Raw genomic sequence first — 8,237 nt, 5'->3', positions numbered from 1 at the left:
CCAGGCTGCTGAGACTGCCGCCGCTGCATTTCCTGGGGACATTAGATGAAATCCGGGGACATTCCAGGGATGGAATTTGTCCAGGGACTTATTCGCAAATCCGGGGACTGTCCCCGGGAAACAGGGACATCTGGTAACCCTAATTTAGCGGTACAGACTTTTTGTAGCAGACAAAAATAACCAACAGAATTGCAACTTTTTGAATGAATCCATTAGAATCGTGCAACTCAGTTCCTTGTTAGATCTGTAGTACTGCTGAAATGCATATTCCCTTGAACTCTCTTTTACTGAGGTTGCTAATGATAGCCATTAGCATTGCTTATTATCATCCTTATCTCTCTCTCCTGCCTATGTAGCTGTTCTCTCCATTGCATGACATGATGGGGGCAGGGAGAGGGGGTGATTTGCTTAATGGTATTAAGTCCTTCTCAGGAGATTTACTTTTTCTTTCAGTGACTGCTATTAGCTGGAAGGGAGGTCATTTGGCAGAGTGGCAAGCGGGGCTGGATCTACATTGATCTTCTAAACGTTATTAAATAAAACGTTCTAGAACTCTTAATGCCAGTTTTCCCTTGCAGTGTCTTTCTGCTCTGCAGCGACCTCAGGTGTCACATTTTTTTAATAACACGTTTTTAACGTTATAAGCAATGAGTGTAGATCTGTCCTAGGAAGCTTTAGGAGACGTGTGGGGGCTTTAAACTAAGCCTGGGGGAAGCTGGTGTTTGCCCATACAAGAAAAGAGGGAAGGTGAGTCAGGTGAGGGAATAGAAAAGTGAAAGGGAAGGAGAAAAGTGAAAGCTGAGCCAAATTGTTGCTAGGATTAGACTGAAGGTCTGGAGGCAAGAAAGAGCTGAGAGAGGGAGGCAAACAATTTGCCAGCACAATCCCATGCACATTTACCTAAAATCCCATTATTTTCAAAGAGTCTTACTCCCAAATGTATTTGCATATGTGTGTGCCCCAGAGGCTGAGGAGGATCAAACACATTTTGTAGAATTGTAGGCAACAAATCTAAATGTGCTATTAAAATCCTAAAGAAAGAGGATGGATGTGTCCTTGTGTCTAGCAATGATGCATGTAGCAATCAGGGGAATTTCCCTGGCAAATGTACCCAGCGGGGACTTTCTGTTGGGCAGGACCCTCCAGAAGAACTTTGAGACACTCTTCCATTTCTGCAGGAGATCCTGCTGTGTTTTAAAAGCCAAGACCAGCCAGAACCATCACACAGTGCAAGCCCCATGCTGGTGAAACACAGCATACATTTTTTTTTTTAAAAAAAAAATTAAAATATATGGCAGCACTTCCAGGTAATCACTCACTGAAATATCATGTGAAGACACAAAAAGTAACTCTTTCACGGGCTCTTTCCATTCACAGCTACCCAGTGCTAGATATATGAGAAGAGAAATCCAAGCACTGTTAATTCAGGCCAGATTTACATACGCAGTAGAATAGGGTATAAAATAAACTGTACTACAGAACGTGAGGGTATCACTGTACAAATAGAAAGCTAGCACTTAAGGGAGACAGGGTCCAATCTAGCTCTCTCCCCACTATTTTACTGCTTGCAGTGATGTATGTATGTATGTATGTATGTATGTATGTATGTATGTTTACAGTATGTAGGGGAATGCTGGGTCTCAGGACCAGCCAAATACATTTTGGCACTTGAGGCAAACCACAAAATGAGATCCCCCATCAGGGAAAGAGGGGTGAGTGAAGATCTGCATTGTGATCATAGCAAAAAATAAAGATCTACATTGGGATCTGTTGTCCCTGTGGATCCTGCTACCTAATGGGGTCACCTCCCCCTGCCTGCATATTGTTAAGACATTTATCTTAGTCATCTTAGTCATCTTAGACTAAGATGGACATAATAATTGATAAAGAAATAAAGGAACAATTGATTAAAATTAATACCTCACACAGGAAGAAGAAAGGAGAACTTCGCTAGCGAACTTATAAATTAACTAAATGTATTAATACGAATTGAAATGAAATCATTGGAGCTGTGGTATAAGGGATTTTATCAAGATTGAATTGGGTTGAGCAACAGTTTGGAAGCAGAATTAAAGGGAATTAGTAGACCTTGAAGCCCAGCATGGGGGGGGGGGGGGTAGAACCTAAATTTTATAATTGGCTATGTGACTGATTTGTATTTGAGTTGTAATTGTAATTTGGTATTGATATAATAAGGCTAACATTGGATTTATGTAATTGAAAACTAATAAAAATAATTTAACATTAAAAAAGACAGTTATACTTTTCTAGAATGCCTTAGTAAGAATAAGCACCCTTTTGACATTTAAATCAAGAAGACGGACAACTGTGTGGAAAATGAATACAGCGCACACAAGTTACAGAGGCTTCAGCAAATTGCCATGTTGGCGGATGTGCCCCTGGCTCAGTGAAAAGTTGGCAGTGGCAGCTGGTTCCACTAGAACTGATGGGACCACTAAGAAGTCACAGGGGCATGGTCAATGAGAGGTCATGGGAGAATGGCCAAGTTCTGTTTTCCCCCCTCCATCCTTCTGCCTTCCAAAGGTATTAAGCATTGCTGAGCACCTAAGACTCTATCTTGGTTCAGAAGGGATCTCTGCTGTCACAAGAAAGGAGATTCCGACTAAGCATCAGGAAAACTTTCTGACAGTTTGACAGTGCAATGGTCTCCTTCAGGAGGTTGTGGGCTCTCCTTCCTCAGAGGTTTTTAAGCAGAGGTTGGATGGGCATCTCTCATGGATGCTTTAGTTGAGATTCTTGCATTGAAAGGACTTGAACTACATGAGCCTTGGGGTCCCTTCCAACTCTACAATTCTATGATTCTATGATTTTCTTGTGCGGATTCACGCCACAATAAACTGAAGAGAATAACTGCCTTGGTGAACACTGCAGGATGATATTTGATGAGAGAGGGACAGAGAGAGTATGACTCTGTTGGTTCCCATGGACCTCTCAGACCATAGCACTCTTCTGAATAAGTTGTCTGGGTTGGGAGGGAGAGGTAATGGCTTCACTCTTACTTGAATGGTCATTTCTAGAAGATGGTGCTGGTGAATTATTGTTCTGCCCCATGGTAGCTATGTGGTCCCAAGGGCTCTATTTTACATGAAACTGGAGGGAGAAGTCACCTAGAGATATGGATTGAGATATCACCAATAGGTAAGGTAAAGGTAAAGGACCCCTGGACGGTTAAGTCCAGTCAAAGGCAACAATGGGGTTGCAGCGCTCATCTAGCTTTCAGGCAGAGGGAGCTGGTGTTTGTCCACAGACAGCTTTCCCGGTCATGTGGCCAGCATAACTAAACTGCTTCTGGAGCAACAGAACACAGTGACGGAAACCAGAGCACACGGAAACGCCATTTACTTTCCCGCCACAGCGGTACCTATTTATCTGCTTGCACTGGCGTGCTTTCGAACTGCTAGGTTGGCAGGAGCTGGGAAGGAGCAACAGGAACTCACCCCATTGCAGGGATCTGATCCTCTGACCTTCTGATCGGCAAGTCCAAGAGGCTTAGTGGTTTGGACCACAGCACCACCCATGTCCCATGATATCACCAATATACTGATGACACACAGCTTCATCTCTTATTCTGAACCAGTGCTTGAACAGCGTGATGAATAGGGTGATGGTCAAAATTAATCCAGGTAAGAAAGAGGTACTGTTCATAGATGATTCCTCTGATCAGTCATGTGGTGTTCAACCTGTTCTGGATAGTATTGTACCTCTCCTAAAATAGCAGGTTTGTAGTTGGGGATACTCTTACCTTTGTCACAGCTTCAATAGATATACCAACTCTCTCTAGTGGCATAGAGATAAGACACATAGGAGTTATCTATTCCCTAGTAAGTTCCCACATAAATTATATTATATATGTGGAGCTGCCTCTGAAGATGGTCTGGAAGCTCCACTTGGTTCAAAATAGGGAAGGGAGATTCTGAACAGGGACTGGTAGCAATACCAGCATATTATACAAGTCTGTGGTGACTTCCAGTTGATTCCGGGCCAAATTTAATGTGCTGATTTGTTGTTGTTGTTGTTCAGTCGTTCAGTCATGTCCGACTCTTCATGACCCCATGGACCAGAGCACGCCAGGCACACCTGTCTTCCACTTCCTCCCGCAGTTTGGTCAGATTCATGTTGGTAGCTTCGAGAACACTGTCCAACCATCTCATCCTCTGACGTCCCCTTCTCCTTGTGGCCTCCATCTTTCCCAACATCAGGGTCTTTTCCAGGGAGTCTTCTCTTCTCACGAGGTGGCCAAAGTACTGGAGCATCAACTTCAGGATCTGTATATATGTGCTGATATAAACCCTAAAACCATAAATGTCTTAGGGTCAAGATACCTGAAGGACTGTGTGACCATTTCAGCGGTGGTGCCTCAATTATGGAACGTTTTTCTGAGGGAGACTTGCCTGGTACCTAAGGTAGGACCTTTTCAGTTCCTTTTTTATTACCCAATGGTCATTTAAAGGCATTTTAATTCCTTGAACTACTTTTCCTCCCCCCCTCCCCCCTTCGGTCTTTTTGTACTAGTTTTGAATTTATGCTGCCTTGTGGTCTATGGAAACCAGCGTTATGTTGATTTTATGTTGCTTTTGTGCTGGTCTGTATTTCCTTTGTATTTTTTTTACTGATTGTTTTCATTGTACATTTAGCCACAGGCTGCCACGCAAATCACGTAACATCCAATTACAGCTTTAATTGTACAATGAGTGTGAAAGTATATAATGTAGAATAATTACAGCACATCTTTATAACGGGACATATATAAACGGTCCTGAACTTGGAACATTTCCCATTCTGGATAGAATACTGAGGACAAAGGCTCTGCAAACATGACTTCATCTGCATATAAGAAACACCTGAATGTTTACCACCATTATTAAAATCAAGCCTCTCTTTTGCATGTAATGATCATCAATACATGCCAAGAGGCTGGTTAAAAATAGGGTGTTAGAGAATCTGAGAGTTTAAGAGAACATATTATTTCAGCACTGGTAGCTTGCAAATTAGTAGGGTTTCTTTAAAGAAAACTTTAATGTAACTACTACTGCTAGCTGTATAACTAATGGAACATTAGGTACAAGCTATTTGGAAAAACAGTATGATGATATCCCATTATTATGATTTGTTTTTCCCTTTATTAAAGCGCTCACACATTTAAAGGGTACTTTTTAATGACAATTTCTAGGAGACAGTAATTCTAGGGGACATTAATCTTATTATTGTTGTTGTTATTATATTATTTTTTCATCTTCCTTAATAATAAGAAACCAAAACCATAATTCACAGGGCAGCATAAACTGCAATTTCAGAATTTGTTCTATCATTGCTATTTTTGCATTCACCAAGATTCTGCAGCAATAGAAAACGATATCAAATATAATGAACAATATTAGATATTATTAAGAAGAAAAGCAGGTCAAGTTATATTTGTTATGGCAGTTTCTTACAACCTTAAACCCCTGTTTTGTTGAGGAGTGATAAGCATTTGTAAGAGTATGTTCATCTGTTGTATTCAGAGTAGCAGGAGATTGTATGGTAATTTCTCAACTGTCAAGTTTGTTAAATCTAGCAAGGTTTACAAAACACAATACAGTTATGAACTTAATTCGTTCCAGAGGTCCATTCTTAATCTGAAACTGTTGTTCTTAACTAGAGGTGTGATTTCGCTAATGGGGCCCCTTGCTGCCGCTCTCTGTTCTCATCCTGGGGCAAAGTTCTCAACTCGAAGTTTAGCGGAGTTCATCATCATCATTATTCTTTATTTGACCGTCAGTCAGAAAAAATACATTTAGGTTAGCGGAGTTTGTAACCTGAAGCATTTGTAACCTGAGGCATTTGTAACTCGAGGTACCACTGTACCTGAAATGGTCCAGCCCTTATCTGGCAAATAAGTCCTCAGTGTCCAGCTATACCAGCCACAATGTCCCATTACAGGGGTATAGTTTCCCCAAAATTTCCACAGCTGACTCAGTCATATGGAAAAACTAACTAACTAACTAACTAACTAACTAACTAACTCCTTCCAGTAGCACCTTAGATACCAAGTAAGTTTGTTCTTGGTATGAAGAAACATAGTTGGTCTCTAAGGTGCTACTGGAAGGATTGATTGATTGATTGATTTTGTTTTGACTATGGCAGACCAACACGGCTACCTACCTGTAACTCAGTCATATGGAGTTTTCAGACATTTGGTCTTGCCTGCAGAACTGCAGTCATGACAGGTTTGGGGAAGGTTGGGCAGGGATCGTTCAGACAGAAGTACCGGTACCCTCTGGGAGTTTAGATATTAGGGGCTAACATTTGAATAACACTACATATAATAATTGATATAGTATGCAATAATTGTTTTTCCCCCCTCTTTAGCAAAACTCTAAATTTTAAAAATTAAAAACTACCCCACAAAATATGCTTTTATATTGTATGTGTGTCCCCCCCCCAATTACCCCCTTTTGGATGCATTTTTTTATTGTGATGAGAACTGTGTTGCAAAATTCAGAGTAGTGTGCAGTCTGAACAACTGCATCCAATCTCTATTTTACTCCAGGAAGTGTGACTTTAAAATGAAGACCAAACAAAATTCAACAGCATCCATAGTAGCGACTAACTTTCGATATCTCATATCAACTATAGTCATGTAATCAACCCTGCAATGCTAATCCCATTTACTTTAGAATAAATCTCACTGAATTCAGTGGGACTTACTTTTGAGTAGACATGGTTAGGAATGCACTGTTCATTGTTTATAACAATATTCACAGACAGTGTAAAATATCATTCAGTTGACTAGAAATATAGTGATGTCTTCTCCATATCAAAAATAAGAACTATATTTGAATTATTTACTCTTGTGTCTTCCTTCTTAGTGAAGGAAAACAACTCCTCTATATTTCCCCCATTTCCCTCATTGTTTCAAATGTTTGTTTCTCATCTATATTTTCTCCACCAACATCAACAGAATGTTAGCAATGTAAGGAGGCAATTGAATTACTACTGGAACCTACAACTATCTAGGCTAGGAAGACTGAACTTTGCTATCCAGCATAGGTCTTTATAGATCTTTATGCTATATATCCATCAACTTTTTCACAGAGGACTCATGCCTTCAAAGAACAAGAAGGCATTAATACAAGTTATAGACGAAATGTCAGATTTGACATTTGGTCTAGTTTCTACTAACAACCTGTCAAAATGGAGGAGATATTAAGTCTGTTTACAGCAGCCGGGCTTGTTAGTGTGTTGCATTCTGTAAATATCTTGATAGATGATCAGATTAGGTCCATGCATCCTCAGAGCAGATAAATGCTATTAACAAGATGTGCTATGAGGAATGTAACAGTAACTTTGTTGTCCTCTAATTTATTAATAGGCACAGAGATTGTTTTCGACGCATGGAAGAAAAATAGCACCTCACCTCCATAATCTGTTTTTGTAGTCACAGTATTCTGGGCTTATTATGCAGCACAGCACACAGTATCAAAGAACTACAAAGCCAAAAGAGGCCTGAAGAACAGGGCCAACCCAAGGCATTTTTGTACATATCAGGGCTGGACTTCAGTGGCCGGGAGGCATGCATCAAGACTGGGTCATTGGCAGTCATCTGGGGCAAGGTAGGAGCCGGAAGTAGCCAAACAATAGACCAGAACCCACTAGACAAAGCAGGAGGTAGAGTCCAGAGATAAACCAGAAGTCAGTACCAAACGACAAACCAGAAGTTGAGACTGAATATCAATGAAGAATGTAAGACTGTGTCAGCACCAAGAGAGACATTGTTGCTAACGAGGCTCAGGAAGCCTCTTTTACTCCTTCATCACCAGCAGGATCTAATAGCCCACCTGGGTGGAAGGAGTCAAGCCAAGACCTAAAGATACTTAACCAAGAACCACACTGGGAAGCTGTACACAGATCCAACCACTTCTGATATTTTATAATCATCATCATCATTTCTTATCCACCCTTCTCCATGAGTGTCCTGGCTCCTACTGGATGAAGAAATCAAACACGGATTATGGTTTCTGCCCCCAAAAAATCTAATGTTCAAATCCATAAAGTATTCAAGCAAGGCAAGGGTCTTTGAACTGGGAAAGCAAATGGGAAATTTGGTCTGGCATCTCTTGTGCCCTAGGTGATGAGGGAGCAGATAGGACTGGCTTGGAGCTGAGCTTCACATTTCACATCTCCACTATAGGTGAAGAGCCAATGAAAGGGGAGGATCCAGCAGAGCTGGAGGCAGG

The sequence above is a fragment of the Lacerta agilis genome, chromosome 6 (assembly GCF_009819535.1).
Source record: "Lacerta agilis isolate rLacAgi1 chromosome 6, rLacAgi1.pri, whole genome shotgun sequence".
In the NCBI taxonomy this organism is placed as follows: domain Eukaryota; kingdom Metazoa; phylum Chordata; class Lepidosauria; order Squamata; family Lacertidae; genus Lacerta; species Lacerta agilis.
Note: the sequence above shows the minus strand (reverse complement) of the source record.